General features: G+C 37.7%; 1 long non-coding RNA gene across 1 annotated transcript; it reads right to left on the bottom strand.

Moving 5' to 3' along the window:
• Nucleotides 1–14,381: 14,381 nt before the first annotated feature.
• LOC130703852 (uncharacterized) lies at nt 14,382–14,883 on the bottom strand. The gene is made up of 2 exons (XR_009004830.1): nt 14,686–14,883; nt 14,382–14,616 (listed from the first exon to the last, which is right to left on the bottom strand). It is a non-coding gene; the product is annotated as an uncharacterized LOC130703852 (long non-coding RNA).
• Between the last annotated feature and the right edge of the window lie 1,464 nt (nt 14,884–16,347).

The following is a 16,347-nucleotide window of genomic DNA, read 5'->3' as shown; positions in this document are numbered from 1 at the left end:
AGCCAGGCCAGCTTGACAGCGCTACAAGTCTACGGGTCGTGTGTTAGTGGCTCGCTTGATTTTGGCCTTTTGCTTTCTCGAACGCCTTGCCTCTTATAAACAACAACCTCTCCCTCTTCATCACTATACAAACGCAATCGGCACGGTTTGCCTTCTTTTCACTCCATCCGGCAACACTGCTGCTCTGCTGTATCTTTTTAACACGCAAACCAAAAGCACCAATGACCCCCCTTCCTTCAAAGAAGAAAAAAAAAAAAAGAAAAAAAAAGAAAGAAAGAAAAAGGATGAAACACTCCTCCTACCTTCGCTCTTTCGCCCTATCTATCCGTATAGACTTTTTGATAGTGTGGAGACACATTAGAGACTGGGGAGAGAAAAAAAAAGAAAAAGAAAAAGTTAACTTACTTATTTTTGTGTGGTATATACAAATAGATGTAGTTTACACATATCTCTCGACGTGTGTCTCACAACAGCGGATGTACCCATAGCTTTTAAGACTTGAGCCATTGGCACCTCTTGCAAACCAGTAATAAATTTCGCGTGAAGTGGATTGAAATTGAAAAAAAAAAAATAAAGGAAAGGACCTCCCAGAAAGATGTGCTATGTTTTTTTTTGTATTAAAAAGAAACACACTGTTGGGTTATCTGAGAGTAATGTTGATTTCTATAGTCGTATTTACTCTGCTTGGGTAATTATGTAGCCCCATTGATGGCAGTCCGAGTTTTGTTCTGTTTCCGTCAAACACCAAATTTTCTTTTGATTTTTAGGAAAAACTTCCTCTTCGATGAAAATCGAATGCAATCTGCTATGCGCTAGCACTGCCAAATGGGGCCGTAGTTTTATTTCACCTCAAGTATCAATAACGTTTTTTGATGGCTTTGCATAATGACGCTGTAACACGATGTTCGAATCAAACGATGTTTGCGATCAGCCATTAAATTCTTTTCGACTGCGATGTCCATTCCGTCGTTTTCGCATCCTGGACAACATTTTGCTGAGTCTGAAATTTCTCATTGGTGTCACGCCAAAGCGGCAAATGGTGTTGAAACTAAAAAAAAAAAAAAACGAAAAATGAATGTGTAACCACCTAACAACGAAATAAACATGAAAAAACCCGAAAAAAAAAATCCCTTTCGGTGGGTGTCAATGGCGGTAGCCAAAACCATTTTTATACCACGACTCTCTAGCCAAGTTTTACGATCGTTAATCGTCGTATTTATTGCGTCCACCTAACCGTGCCAGTCCAGATCTTCTTTTTTTTTTTTTTTTTTTTTTTTTTTCTAATCGAGTCGTTGTTTCTTTATTGTTTGTATACGTTAAAACAAAAAGGATATAGATATAAAACTATATATAATGGCGCTGCCATTGTCCTATAGATCGACCCAAACAAATCATTTTTTTTTTTTTGATAGATGGATTCAGAAAACAAAGTGTTTTACCGATATGTGACGATAAAGCAAATTTAAATGTTTTTGTGTCACGCCTATATCGTGCATGTGTGACGTTAACGTTAACATTTTTGCCATTCCTCTTGCCAATCAAAGCAAATCTTGACGCATTGTTGGATATTTGCTGTGTTAAAGCTGCTTTGACCGTTTGATCTCTCTAATCGTTTGCAAATTGAGTTACTTCTTTTGGTTTTATTTTTTTTAAGTTTCTATTCCCCTTTAAGATGATTAACACACACGTCAGTTCTGACTGCGAATGATTATAGCTGTCCAGTCTTTATAAATCAATTACAATGCATTCAGTTGTGTTTATTTGCGTTTACCTGCGCGTGAACAATACCACATGTCTGTCTTAATGGCTGTTCTTGCACAAAGATGCAACTTGCCGTATCCGGTAATGTAAGGTTTGAATGCACAGGAAATACCGACGGCTTTCTGGTTAAGCAGTTATTTTCTTTTGCGTTTAAGTAGCCGTTTAGCAACATTTTAATTAAATATCCTGTTTCTCTGAAAGGTCCAGAATAACATTCGAAACAAAATGTGGGCGGTAAAAAGTTGAACTTTGCTTCTCTTCCGCGTTCAATTTTCAAGTTGCAGCACTTCAACACCACCATACGATAGGCCTTCCTTTATATCAACGTACGTGACTTACATGATAATTTCATCGAAATTTTCTTATAGCGGTTCGTGCGCTTCAAGTTGCTTGAGCGGATCATGTAATTTGCAACGTGGATTTCGTTAACTTTAATCTACTGTTTATTTTTATTTTTCTTATTATGATTTTGCTATTTCAGTATGAACAGACAACAGTCGTACCACTCCAATTTGATTTCAGCTACTTTAACGCATATGTTATACATGTTTTGGAACAGTTGCATTATCTGTCACCCCGTCATTGTAGGAAATTCGAAGAATCCAGCAGTGTGAAAAAGAATAAAAATTGACGAACATAATTGAGATTGCGTGACCGTGATGACGGAATTGCTTTTGATCCTGCTAAAGGCATCAGAAAAAGAAAAATAAAAAATAGAAAAACATATTTTTAGTTTTTTTGATTCTACCGTGTTACGCGTTGTTGCACCTCTTCACTCAGTTGTTTCCCCCCGCAACCAAAACCAATTGGCCTCCTCTCTCGGGGCTCAATGAGACTCCAAGGGCGCCGCCTTTTTGCTGTTTCCTCTCGGAAATACAATCATCCTCAATTTCTTTTCGAGGACATGCAGAGGGAAGAAAAAAAAAAAAAAAAAGAGAGAAACACGGAGGAGCGATTGAGGTCGACTCTTGTCTCTGAACTGAAGCGGCCTCTCAGTTGTCAGCTCGTTTCCCAAGCCCTCGCCTGTTCTCACCTAATATTTTGTTGTTTTCCCTTGCTATTTTCACTGGTTACTGTAGAAAGTTAACAACAAATGCGTCTGTTTTCATTTAAGAATTTGAGCTACAGCTATGAAGTATTGTTTTTTTTTTTTCACTGGACATTCTCGGATATTGTGCTTTCCAACTGAGGGCCACCACGAATTTTCAATAACGATTTACAAGAGATTGATCTGATTGTTTTTTTCCTCTCCTTTAAGAAAATAGACCTCCTTGAGATATCTTAAATGTGCTACGTTCAAATTCGTATTGAATTGGCAGGCCTATCACAATTTCGATAGGAAAAATCGGCAACGTGTCAAACATGAATAGCTACTTCATCGAATCAACGCCCGTTAGCAGTCGTTTGATTTTCAAACGTCGGTCTTTCCGAACAACGCTCGCAAGATACCGTCTCAAAACTTCACCTCTAAGAAGAACAAATACTTACCATAAGTACATACCATGGGAATTTGATTAATTATAAATGTATGGAATTCAGACAGATAGGAAGCGTTCCAGGTTTCACTGATAAAGCTGTCTAGTACACGAGTGCTGGTAAGACATAAGAAAAAATAAAAAGAAGATACTTGAATCGTAAGCAACCCCCTCATTTACGTTGCGTCATTTCTGGTTCAGATCGACTCTGGCTATGCAAAAAAATCGATAACACATTTCGTGGGCAGCGTTTGAATTGATTTTCTTAGCGCTCGTTTAAAGAATAATGTGGACACGAAAAGCTTTTTCCGCAATGAATTCGTGACACGCACACAATCTCTATGCAGTTTGAATTGAGTTTTGACACATTTGTTGTAGTTTTTAACATATAACCTACGTTCAGTTAATGTTTTCAGACACAACGCATAGGCTACTTAATTGATCGTTAATTAGCAGGCGTTAGCGGGGAATTCTCCTCGTTAGGGAGCCTAACTACAAGAATGGCGTTATTGGTCAAAGTGGCTTGTTGAATCCCCATTTTTCTTCCAAAAATCCTTGTGCTGTATCATGTAGATTACGTTTAAAAACCAGACACTCTCTCTGCCCGAACCCCCCTTTTAAAAATCAAAGGACAAAAGCGAATGAACAAAAGGAAAAAGAAAAAGACAAAACGGGAAAACAAAACCGGAATAAACACAACAAAAAACCACTTACGTTTTTAACATTATTTTTTTACGTGTAAAGTAAATATAAGAAGGAGGGGAAAAAGAAAATGCACCGAAATGAGTTACGCGTAGAGCTTACAGCTGTGCTAATGAATACTTTTCGAAAATAACACTCGTTTTTTCTTTTGGAGTTAAGTCTAACAATCCTTTTTTCGCCGTGAAGTTTTGTAATAATACCATGATTTTTCTTCACGGCAACGTTGGACTTCTCACGGCTATAGACGGTGTATCATAAAAACATATCGCCGCGTATAGACGACAACAGCAAATGTTTTAGTGGTGTAGACTAAACGAACTATATACAGTACATACATATATATATACATATATATATATATAAGCATATAATATACGATGCAGTCATGCAGGCAATACTTTCCGGTTCTCTGGAAAGTTACAGTCATTGATCGTTTCTTTCCTCAAGCTCTTCTATCCAGATGGACAAGCGAATTCAAAATTCGCACTCAGGTTTTTAACAAAAATAAAAGCGTTGATATCGGTAGAGTTCTTTTTACAGGTGAAAACAAAACAAAACAAAAAAAAAATAATGAATGTCTAGACTGTTAAAGTTGCAGCTGGTTTCACCACTTAACTCATGCAATTATTATCGCAAAGAAAAATAGATATTTTTTATAGCAACCTCCAAGCAGGTTTTTTTTTTTTTCGATGTCATTTCTTTTTATGAAAGTTGGGCTACATACAGCAGCGACGAGAGGAAGGGTGAAATAACAATCCCACTTTCAGTTGCGCCCCCTCCTTTTCCCATCGCGTAGCAGGCTCACCTAAAGTTTTGTTTAGCGATTCGTTGCTATTAGTCACCAGCAGACTCTTTAAAGAAGGACAATAATGAAAATAAAGATTCAAAATAATACGTTTGTTGTTTCACACTGACGAAATCATTTTTGAACTGTATAGGCTACGCACTTCAAAAGTCACAACTATAGCGTATTCCAATTACTGTTGCGGTTACTCGCAAGAGATAAGTTTAGCTAGAAACTATTTAAATGCGGATACCGACAGTTAAAGCAAGGTGAGTAATAGCAACTAAGTAAGTTAAATCAATTGACAGTGCAAGCACATCTAGCAGACAACTCTTCAGTGCAAAACGAGAACGTTCCAAAACTAATGTTTTGCCCTAGGACTTTTACATGGGGGCAGGTCACGTTGCATAACTTTAAGTTACGAAAAGAAAACATAGCTCAAATGATGACGTTTATTAAAGCCCCATAAACGATTGTTACGCACATGAAATGTCATGTCCGAAAATTTACAGTATACGTGAAAGTTTGTAAGTCGTGAAGTTTCTAATGCACTTGACAGTTTTTCTTTCGATGGCATCAGACTAAAGTGTGAACCGTTATAGCATAACCTTCAGATGGTGTCGAAGTAATGTTATTCAGATTATAAACGAATAAAACGATTTTAGCGTCACGATGTTAAGTATGGACTTCACAACGGAACCAAACGCAAACGGGAAAAAAAAAAAGAAATTCCCAGGATTTCGATAATCCCCAACGGTCTGTTTTATCCTTGGACACATCATCATCGTCACCATTTGATAGAATATTCTATCGGAGGTTATATGGCAAGCTACATTTTGTCTTTTTTTTGATTGCGTTTCCTTGTTAAGCCGTCATCTGTGCCTTATCCGAGTGATTGCATTATATATATAAAGCAAGCCATTAACTTTTCAAATGATCAACCAGGTCACTAATGGAACCAAAACCATTGTTTAAATCGAAAGGCAGTTTGAACTTTCAACGCATCCCTTGATGCGTCAACGAACAAACTAATGTGGAATTAAGATTGAAGTAAAACGTGGCAATTAACTGACGTAATCGCTTAACTTTTGAAAGAGGATGGCTATTGATATAATAGTGCAGGGCTTATGTATGGCCAATTTCGCTGAGAAATCGATTGGTATGGGAGCACTAATCAGTCGTTTAAGTTAAGAAATCCGGTTGAGAATACCAAATAACGTCATCCCCGCCTCATTAGGTCTATAGCTAAAAAACAACAACAACAAAAGGATATTGAAAACTGGTGCGACGAATAAGCAAAGAAAAAAAGAAAGTACGTTTAAAATGGAAGAATTCGTCAAACACCTATGTTCCTTAGACAAATTGTGACTTGGCGGACTCGAAACATCCTAAAGTCAGCTCCAAGACACAGCGATTATGATTGTAGACCTTGCAGATGTGTTACCTAAAATTATTGGAGAGCTTTGCTAAAGATTTATCACAGAAATGATTAAACGTTAATTTGGCAGCAAACAGAACTATATTTGTTAACAGCAGGACAGTTGCTTCATCGCTGTCAGTTATGTTTGCGATTATCACATTTGTGATTTGAAATTTGTCTTTTAATCAAACCAACCTCATTTATTTTGTATGCTGATTGATTGGTTTTGGGAAACGCTGAAACCGTCACTGCATACGTAACGTTGAATCGTACAAGTAAAAACACTAATGGTATATAACATTTCTCTTCAATCCTTTTTGTCATTCGGCAGCGTTGTTTAACGGGAAGTTTTCAAAAAGGTTGATAACGATATTAGCAACATAAAGAATATACGCTAAAACGTTTTCTATCTGCACTTTGAAATGGACTACACGGAAGCCCTTTTTTTTGAAATAGTAATTCGTCTAATCAAAGTTAGATTACTGAATGCGTATTCCTCAGAACGATCAGCAAAAAGAACTGCGCTAGACGTTTAAACTCTCCACACAGCACTTGTGTCATTACATTTTCAACTTTAGCATTTCAGACATGGATAAGAAGTTAAACGGCATGAGAGATTATAGACCTACGATCCTGGCCGTAGATTGTGGGGGGGAGGAAGCCGCGGAAGGATGGTATATACCTAGAAATTAGTTTGCTCTTATTCTCATAGAAAACCGCACACGTAGTTTAAAAAACAATTACCTGCCAATTTTTGTTCGGCGCATTCATGTCTGGCAGTTGGTCTCCCTGACTGTTCTGTATATACTGATGTAGGCCTGTTTCCAAATAATAATCAGCTTATATACAGGAGTCGCTATAACTACTGCCACAAACAAAATTATAGTCATCGAGTATGAAGCTCTGATTGCACTTCTAGCAACAACGGATTTCCGCAAAGGTCTGAGAAAACACCGTTTCGCGATATCGTCGTAGACGAGACCTTTCTTTTATGAATAAAGCTTTACTGTGATAATTTGTCTATTGCAATTATTTTTAGGAATAATTTTTGACTACAGTGGCTTATAGTTTCTTGCCTGAATTCCGTTTCAGGCAATGTTTGCTACAACGGTTAACTTTACTTTAACTAAGTTTCATGCGTACATTATAACTGTGTGCCTTTGAGATCTGATTACACTTCCATCTCCACATGCGCTAACGAGCAAAGAAAGGCCGTGACTAGAAGAAGGCCGCAGATTGGTTGTAGTCTGACGTGCATAATAACCCACTGCCAGCCAATTAAAAGCTACCTGGACTACTCAGTTTAACGGATAAATCTGTTCCTAGAATGAAGAGATCGTCGGCTAATCATTAATTTAATTCCCAGCTCAATCTATGAAATGGCATTAAGTGTAACACTGTGATGTTACAAATGTGCTACATCAAATTGCAAATTGCTCCAGTTTAATTTAAACTTGTGCTTTGCCTCTGCCGAAGTTATACGAATTTCGTAAACATTGTAGCTACAGTTTTAGGAAGCCGATGTTTTTATAAAGAACTCGGAAACCCCGTGCAACGTCATTTTTTTGCCATTTGTGTGTAGACTACATTTGAAAATCTCAGCTGCATAACCATGATCATCGTCTATATTTCTCTTCCCAGATACATCAAGCTCTTTCTCTTCATTCCCGTTTAAACATGCGATAACACGGAAAGCTAATGGTGTAGCTCATTACGCAATCACAGAGTATAGGCTAGACCATGTTAACGATGAATTGTATATTGAGCCTGTTCTTTTGGTGGACAGACCGGGCCTATATAACAGGATGAAAAGTATACATAATGCGTCGGTTAATTACGACATTATACTATGAAAGTCCTGTAGATTGGACTAACCTAACCGGTACGCATATTAAATTTCCCGTAGACACATTGTGGTTTAGCGCTTTGTCGTGTAGGATTTACCATAAAAGGAATTTTTGGCCACAAGACCGGAATCGGGATCAAAACTAGTTTCATCAAAGCGAACGGTAGCTTCGTATATAGTGGTTCAGTATAGGCGATCGTCTATCTACATATATTAGATAGCGCGTTACTTAAGAGTCTAAGTGATCCAGTTTTTATGTTGGGAATCTACGTTTTTATTTCACGAAGGATTTAACTTGCTATTCGCTTTTTTGCCTTTCCTTTCAAGGACTTTTTTTTGCCCCGCTTATGTAGCAATTATGCAAATCAAGAATTGGAATTCTTTGGTTAAATTTTTCTGTTGAGTGCTGCGCTGACTGACGAGTATAAACTTCTTTGGCGAAGCTGATGCGCTGTTGACATTATCCTGATCAGATTTTAAAATTGGAGCTTTCATCTCAAAGAGAAGGTACAAGTTGAACCTGTTGGTCAGAATCAATCAGTAGTGGTTCGCCTACTTTCCTAAATACAGGTAATGACGTGACATGGGTAATGTATGCATATTTCGAATGCAGTCATATTATTGGTAGATATAAGTCATTTGCGTTTAATCGAAGCTCAATATCTAGAATTTTAATGTATTGCAGGCGAGCGTGAGATATTAGAGCAATCATAGATAACTTAAAAAGTCAGCGATTTTGTTAAACGTGTTAATCTTCATCTAATCGTAGAATGTTTTCAATAAAAGTTACACAGGTGTGGCTGAAGACTGTCAACTAGTACCTCTAAATTAAAATGAATTGTACTATACACAGTGCCCGCGTAATTAAACATCACCGTAATTGGCATTGCTTTAACGAATCAGCTTCTGCATATCGCAATTGAAATCGACAAAGCAACAACATCTCGGATGACGTAAAAAAGCCAAAGGAACTTGTGAATAGCGTAACTTTAAGCCTTTAAGCAAACTACAATTATATAATAATAATTCTAAGAAATCGATAGACTCTTTTCTTAGTATTTTGAAGCCAAAGGAAGCTCGTTATTTGCGCAACGAGTAGTCTAGACGCTTTTGCCCGCCTCTTTCATATACAGATGGGAAATTCTCTTTTTTTTTTGTCCAGTGTATATTTTATTCGTGGATCCAACACGCGATACGCATAGCTCTAGATTCATGTTATTTCTATATCAATATATGCGTCCGCATTGGTCAATTTCCGTTAATAAGAGCAGTGCATATGATTGGGGGCCTAAGGTGAATTTCAGATGTTGAGCCAGCGAACAGTAAGTAGCCCGGGCTCCACCACCAACATAAAAAAAAGCTTTAGTGCTAACGCTTAAGCGATAATAAATTGCGCTCGGTCACGGAAATCACAGCGGAATAGCTACGTACGCACACATGCCACTATCTCATTCATGCGTATAAGTGAAATATAAAGATGGCTTGCTGCTGCTGCTGGAATAGGCCGGCGGAAAGCTCATGCCTGACGGGAGCCATTGAGAATGTTTACCCGTTGCTAGTTATGATTGGCAGTTGAGAAATGATGAGGAGTTACCACTGGAGGAAATGAGCACGCATGCAACGGCTTGATCTCTTCGCCGACTCCGCCAGTGGGAGTCAAAATTTTGATTCGAGGGTGGTGCTGCTGTTGAGCTTTGCTCGACTTGCTGGCTCCAAGTTTCTCTCCGAATGGGAAATCCGAGTTTCTTTTTTATTGTCGAATACTACCAGACAAGCGTCTAAGAGCATGATGCGGTTGCTCCTGGGATGACATGATGAGCTTCGATAAACCCGGCGGCAACATTTCCCTATACTTTTGACATCATTAAAAGTAGACACAAAAGTAAACTCTCCCCCCGAAGAAGGCGTGGTAGTGCCAATGCCCAGAAGCTCACGGTAGTTCGTCATTCGTACACCTTTCAATCACAAAGAAAGTTCGAATGGCGTAAGGCACCTAACGTAAATAAAATGGCCGACACATTTAATCTATAGAACTGTTGGAATCATCACATATATCTTTTTTTATTTGACAGAAATTTTGCTTACCGCTTCCTGTACAAATGCGATGTTTTGACATGTTAAGCGATTACAGACGACAATGGCTCATCTATAGATGAGCAACATATAGAGAGCCAACATCAGAATATATTCTGATGTTAGCGTTTTTATAGTAGGGCATTATTGATATTGGTATTATTGGGAGTATTATCGATATAGTAACAAATGAACGAGCGATTTTGAACTGCAAGTTTAATTTTCTTCTGGCTTTTCATTTTTAATTAAATCCAGGTGAATGTATGAAAATAGTCTGTGAAGTGGAAAACTCTAATGGGGATTGAAAGTTAAAATTCAAATGTTATTCTTGGCCGAGTGTATACTGCGAGACTCCATTGCCAATCGTGTCTTGAATTAGGCATCAGCGGTCCTAAGTTTGAAAGTCAAATGCAAACATTTTGAAATCATGTTGCAGCAGCTTTAAGCTATGCAGGTAAATTTTTTCGTAGAAATATTGCAGAATAAAATACATGAGCACATGCAATAATGTGCAATTTTGTTGACAGGCTTCTATAGTTTTCTTCAAACGAACGTGGCCTAAAATGTTTGCTTGGTGCATAATAATGTGTGCCATATTTCTCGTTTAGTTTTCGTTACAATTGGATTATAGTTTTCGGGTTAACGTTTGTGTGATGAATCATGTGAATGCAATAACTGGGAGGAATGTTTAATGTAATTGGACGAATGGTTGCAATTAAGTTGATACCACAGAACTATTAACCAGGTAAAAAAATATTCAATTGAATAGTTCTTAAGAAGTATTGAAAAATTCTATTCTGAGGTTGGATGGCAGTTAAACACCTAATTTGATTTTTCGATGTGATGCCCTCTTCCAGTATTCAATACAAATTTTCTTTCCAGTTGCATTCATCTGAACTCTCATCATTACCTCAATTGAATTTTAATTTGGATTACAAAAAAAAAATATCCTAATATTTGTCGTTTTCGGAAGACTGTACATAGAAACTGTGTTTTCAAAAATATTTAACGTTGATTTTAGCTTCTAGTACTTCTTGACGCTTTCCCTCGTTAGTTTTGACGGAATGGGCGAACCATGCCAGTGCGTTATCCCTGTAAAACACTCTCGTCAGTTGTGATCATAAGACAAATAATGTGATGGCGTAGAGGGCGAAGGCGTGTGGTGATGATATAATATAGTATGTTGCCATCAACATCGATAGAGTTTTGCCCTAATTAATTCTCTTTCCGACAAAGCCATCTTAACGGGGAGTTCTTTTCATTTTCCAACCTCTATAGCTTATGGCTAAGTTTTGATAATATACAAAATGATTATTCTTGACAACTACTTTAATCTTATGAATTCCTTACCTCAAGGGCGTATCCAACATACCCATGTCATAATCGGCCAGCAGAAAATGAAAATTTAATTTGATTTCAAGGAAATGTGTAAATAGGTTTGAATTGTTGCGGGGAGTCTAAAACTCAAAAGAATCTTGTACGCTTGAACAAGAATTAAAACAAGAATCACATGTTTTTTCTGAAAGATTACAAAAATTACGGTTTGCACGAAGAATTATATAGTTTTGGCAGGAAGATCATGATTATTTAATCCAAGAATCACAATAGAATCACGTTTGGATTATAGAATCTCGTACACCTTGCTAAAGAGTTTAACTTCCTCCGAATCATTGTTCTTATACATCAAATCGTGAGTCATAAGGATGTACGATTGCGTTTACAGGATTACAGCACATAAAGTTCGCGTTCCATAGCACGTTGTGTGCATCTGTTTCACTTCGAATTTACTACATCCAGCCATTTGAAGTGTCAAGCTGTACACCACGAAATCAATTTTGTCATTAAATTTTTTTTTTATTGTGCCATCATGATGACTCAGGATATTGAGTTTCTACTTTTAGTGGTTTACAGTAAACTTAATTTTGATGTGTAATCAAGGATTTCCATTCGGGTGGCAAGTTTCCCTCCTTTTTTTTCTTTTTAAATTGTTCTTAGAAGTCTGCATTTTTAGTTTGGATGAAGTCTAACCAAAAGGCTTCTTCGTTTCACAACTTTAGGGTAGTGGCTTGATCAAATGATTTGATTCTAAAGGCAACGAGTTTTGTTTACAGTCAACATTGTTACTTTCAGAATATTTAAGATTATTGTAAAATTACCCGAGCTAGAAATATTTTGCCATTGGTCTGAGAGAGTTAATAGATATGAGAGATGCCTTCATATATGAGCTTCTGGAAAGCTGATGATGAAATGCTGCAACTCAACCCTATTATCTATAATCAAGTTAAGTTAGTTCAAACAAAATTTGGTGTTTTTTTTTTTTTTTTTTTTTTCATTGTCAGTATAGTTTTTATTCTGCAATTGCCCAGCTGATGGCATGTTGCCAATGTAATAATAATAATAATAATCATGATGAAGGCTGAAACTACGGAGTTCACAGACAGTTGGGGTTTCCCCGGTGGGCTATTCGAGTGCTCGGTGTCTTATTTGTCCTTGCGAACTGGTGGTTCCCAAATGGGAGCGCGAATGTGGACAAACAATAAAATTTTAAGTCATCGTAATTGATCTTGATGAACTATCAGGAGTTGAAAGAATTTGTAGGCTTTTATCGGAATGCAACGCTATCATGTGCTTAGTCGTGCATATTCGATTTATGAATTAAGAAAACGAGGTTTGATGACAACCACATGAGGAACGACGTAGCGCTGGAAAACGAGTACACATTTGGCTGCCATAAAAGCGCGACGCACGATGATGTCAATTACGTTGGTATTTTTTTTGGAAGCCCTATGTATTGATATTTATCTCAACAGCGATCCTTTATGAACGTGAAAAATCAGCTAGCAGAAAATCGATAGAAAATTTAACTTTTCGCAAGTTGGTTAATATATATGATAACATAACGAAACCCAAAATAGACCTGGATGTCAAATCGGTGACCTTATCTCTTGATAGCTCAACTGAAAATTAATGACTAGATTTCTTTGTTGTGGCGGTGGCAGACTTGTCGCGATCGCGATCAAGATAACCATAAAATATGATCGGCTATCCGATCATTTGAGATTGATCTTGATTGGGTCGGCAATATAAAAAAATTATCGGATCAAAAAATTTTTGTGATGAAACTTTTTGCCATCTAACGGAAGAATTTGTAGTCGCGTATGAGTATTTCACCATTATTGCAGTCGAACTGTCAAACGCGCTCAACCTATTCTCAGCTAGCGACATAGCCTATGTTAAGCCGTCAACACGTACTAACTAGGCAGTTCGTGTATCGAGCTACAATACCCTCCACAAGAATTCGAACAGTAATTTGAATTTGAAACAGCAATTTATTGGTGAAGGAAGAAGATTTTTTAAAGATTTTCTTGAAGAGATAGGCTGTCCAGGTTGCAGAACCCCGACAGACAAGGTTCGCTAATATCCTAGATTTCTTATTTTTGTCATGAAATAGAAAGCAGTAAAATCATTCTTTAAATTTGTGTCTAGGATTCTGTACACGGAACCAAATCCTAGGCGCTACAGTTACAAACTGCTATTTACCGCGGAACGGGTATAGAGGCTTCTCACTGCACAGTGCCGTAGAATCTTTTCCCGTCGTATGCGGAACTTAAATAAAATTGAATACATTTTTGAATATATGATATGATGAAATAAATTAATTTAAAATTAATTTGTTGCCTTACTCCTGGTATGGGCCCTGTGTTGACGCTGCCTTTAACATGCGGAAAGTTCTGCACGTGGCAGGAAAATATGATGCGGCACTGCGCACTGCGCTGTCAGAAATCATTATATCAGCGTAGATGTGACGATCAGCCCTGCGTCAATTGGATAGCTGTTCTGGCGATCGATCTATCGGTTCATTTTGATATTCGGTGCTGTTTTTCCGGATCGCAGATCTTCCTTTTTCAACCCATGGGTAAATAGATTAAAGCCGGGACAAGACAAAATTAGGACCCAGATCCGAGATCCAGTTCCTAGACCCGGTTCTACTTCTCTGGTTCTAACTGTTCCTAGTTCCAAAATCCGGTTACACCACTTCTTACCCCGTTTACCCTGGCTTCTACTGCGCCTTTTACCCAAAAATGGGCAACTGCATTTCGTTCAGCTGCCTTGACAATACTAGCAAAAATACGATAGAAAAGCCTAGTGGTTAGCATTTAAAAAACCCAAATATTTGTCTCATAAGTACAGTTCAGTACTATTTTAACAGTTTCGATTGTCATGCCAATACCTTCCGCTTTTTATATACGCTCCAGAGCTGTAATTAGTAAGATGAAATTTTGCTTTACGCGGGTTGAACTAGGTGTACCGGGAGATCTGTTAGATCCGGAAAATCAGTGTATTTCGATGTGAGTAGATGAATTATGGTTAAGTCAGACAAAGTAAACGGATTAGGAGGATAGCCCATTCAAGGAGGGAGTCGTCGATTGCTGACACGGACAACGAGGAAGAGTCTGAAAGCGAATCCTCTGGTCGTTTAAACGTTTCCTAGTCCATGTCACCGTTAACAATGGCACAGCGACCGCCCGGACTCCAGTTAAAGTATCGACCGCCTCTAATTTTTTATGAGAAAAAGGTGAGTTGGTGCGTTATGAGAGTCCCGCTCATTACAACCGATGGATACCCGAAGAAAAGGTGGAAAATTTCGGGATGCATCTAGTAGGAACGGTCCGGAAATGATTTCACTGTTCGAGAGCATCAGTTGAATGGCAAGATATGCCAGCAGTAACCACAGCGCCCGGGGTAGCCACAGTTCCTCCTTCTTCTAAAGAAAATCGAGGAAAAAACATACACTCGTACCTATATTTGAACTCGGAACTACTTTAACAGAAACGGTGCCAATAACCACTGCGCTACGAAAAACTTGATTTAAAAGGAGCTTGCCGTCATAAGATTATTGTTAATGATTATCGATCCAAATCCGATAAACTACAACCACAATCATTTGCGCAGTGCTAGTTTTGCCCGTGATATGGCGTTATCAGATATCTTTTCGATAATTGAATCGTTTTTTAAAGTGGACGTGGAAAATTTGTATCTAACAGAACAAGATAATCGCCAATACTATTGCCTTTTAACACCTGGCGGTCAATTAAAAAAGAGGTGCAGGCAACACAAAAACGATGTGCTATTGGTTGCCGTTTTTGCTTAGGCCATTAAATATGTTTCATCTACCCAATAACTCCGTTTAGCTGCGTCCTATTGTTTTCTCCTATTGTTGGTTCCTTTACGATTATCAAACGCGTTTCCTACCAAAATTTGCGACTTGCATTTTTGTTTTTCCTGGTTTATTTATTATTATATATTTTTTCTTCGTGTTTCACTATAAAATTCCAATTTATTGCGCTTATCTTCTACATTATTTTCAAGTGCTGCAAGTTTTGTAGCTCTTGCTCCTCGATGGATAATAATAATCTATACGTTGGCTGTGAGGTGTTCCAGGTGTTTGGCACATTTATTAATTTTTTTCCCTCTGCTGACCCATTTGTTTTTATCTCTCGTGATTAAGCGAAACGTTATAAGAAACATATGGATTGGCCGAACATTGTTAATATTTTGATCTGTCTTGGTGGCAAAAGTTGGTATACAAAAGTACCGAAATTATAATTTTCCCATAATCGTTCCATAACATGAACAAATGCCTATAAAGCAAAAATTGAAGGAGTTGTTACCAATTGTCTGGTTGCAGAGCTTTCCCAGGACTGCATAAAACGAGTGGGTGTAAGAATGGCGAATAAGTAAATGGGCAATCAAATGGCAATCATTTTTATACCCTAAAAGGAAGTGGTACATAAGTAAAAACCTCTTTTTTTAACAAGTCGGAAAAATTCCGCGCAAAAGGAAGGAAAGCGTGTTATCAGTTTATGTGATGTATGAATGAAATGATGCTTAGAATAGGAGTTTCACCTAAACTCAGAAACATTTTCCTGTTGCAAGAAGCACCCATAAAGGAACTGTGTTACCGTTGGACTGTTCTAGCAAAACGAATATTTTAATTGGACGAGTCAATTACAGTTTTTTGCCTCTTTTTTTAGACGTTTCATTTCGTACTTAATTTGCTGACGGATTAAGAGACACCAGTGCTGAAAGTCAGTTTCAATTTTCTCTTGTTACGGAGAAGAATAAAACAAGCTATTGCTAATAAGGAATTGTTATAGTTTTTCGGTCCATGCCTGAAGAAGTACAGCTGTAAGTACTCGGACGACATAATAGAGATATAGAAGAGCACGCCATTGTTGCTGACGTTTCGTTCATAGTTTTCTCTGTCGGGTCAATTAAAGCTCTA

The sequence above is a fragment of the Daphnia carinata genome, chromosome 8, assembly GCF_022539665.2.
Source record: "Daphnia carinata strain CSIRO-1 chromosome 8, CSIRO_AGI_Dcar_HiC_V3, whole genome shotgun sequence".
NCBI lineage: Eukaryota > Metazoa > Arthropoda > Branchiopoda > Diplostraca > Daphniidae > Daphnia > Daphnia carinata.
Note: the sequence above shows the minus strand (reverse complement) of the source record. Positions and strands in the feature narration are given on the sequence as shown.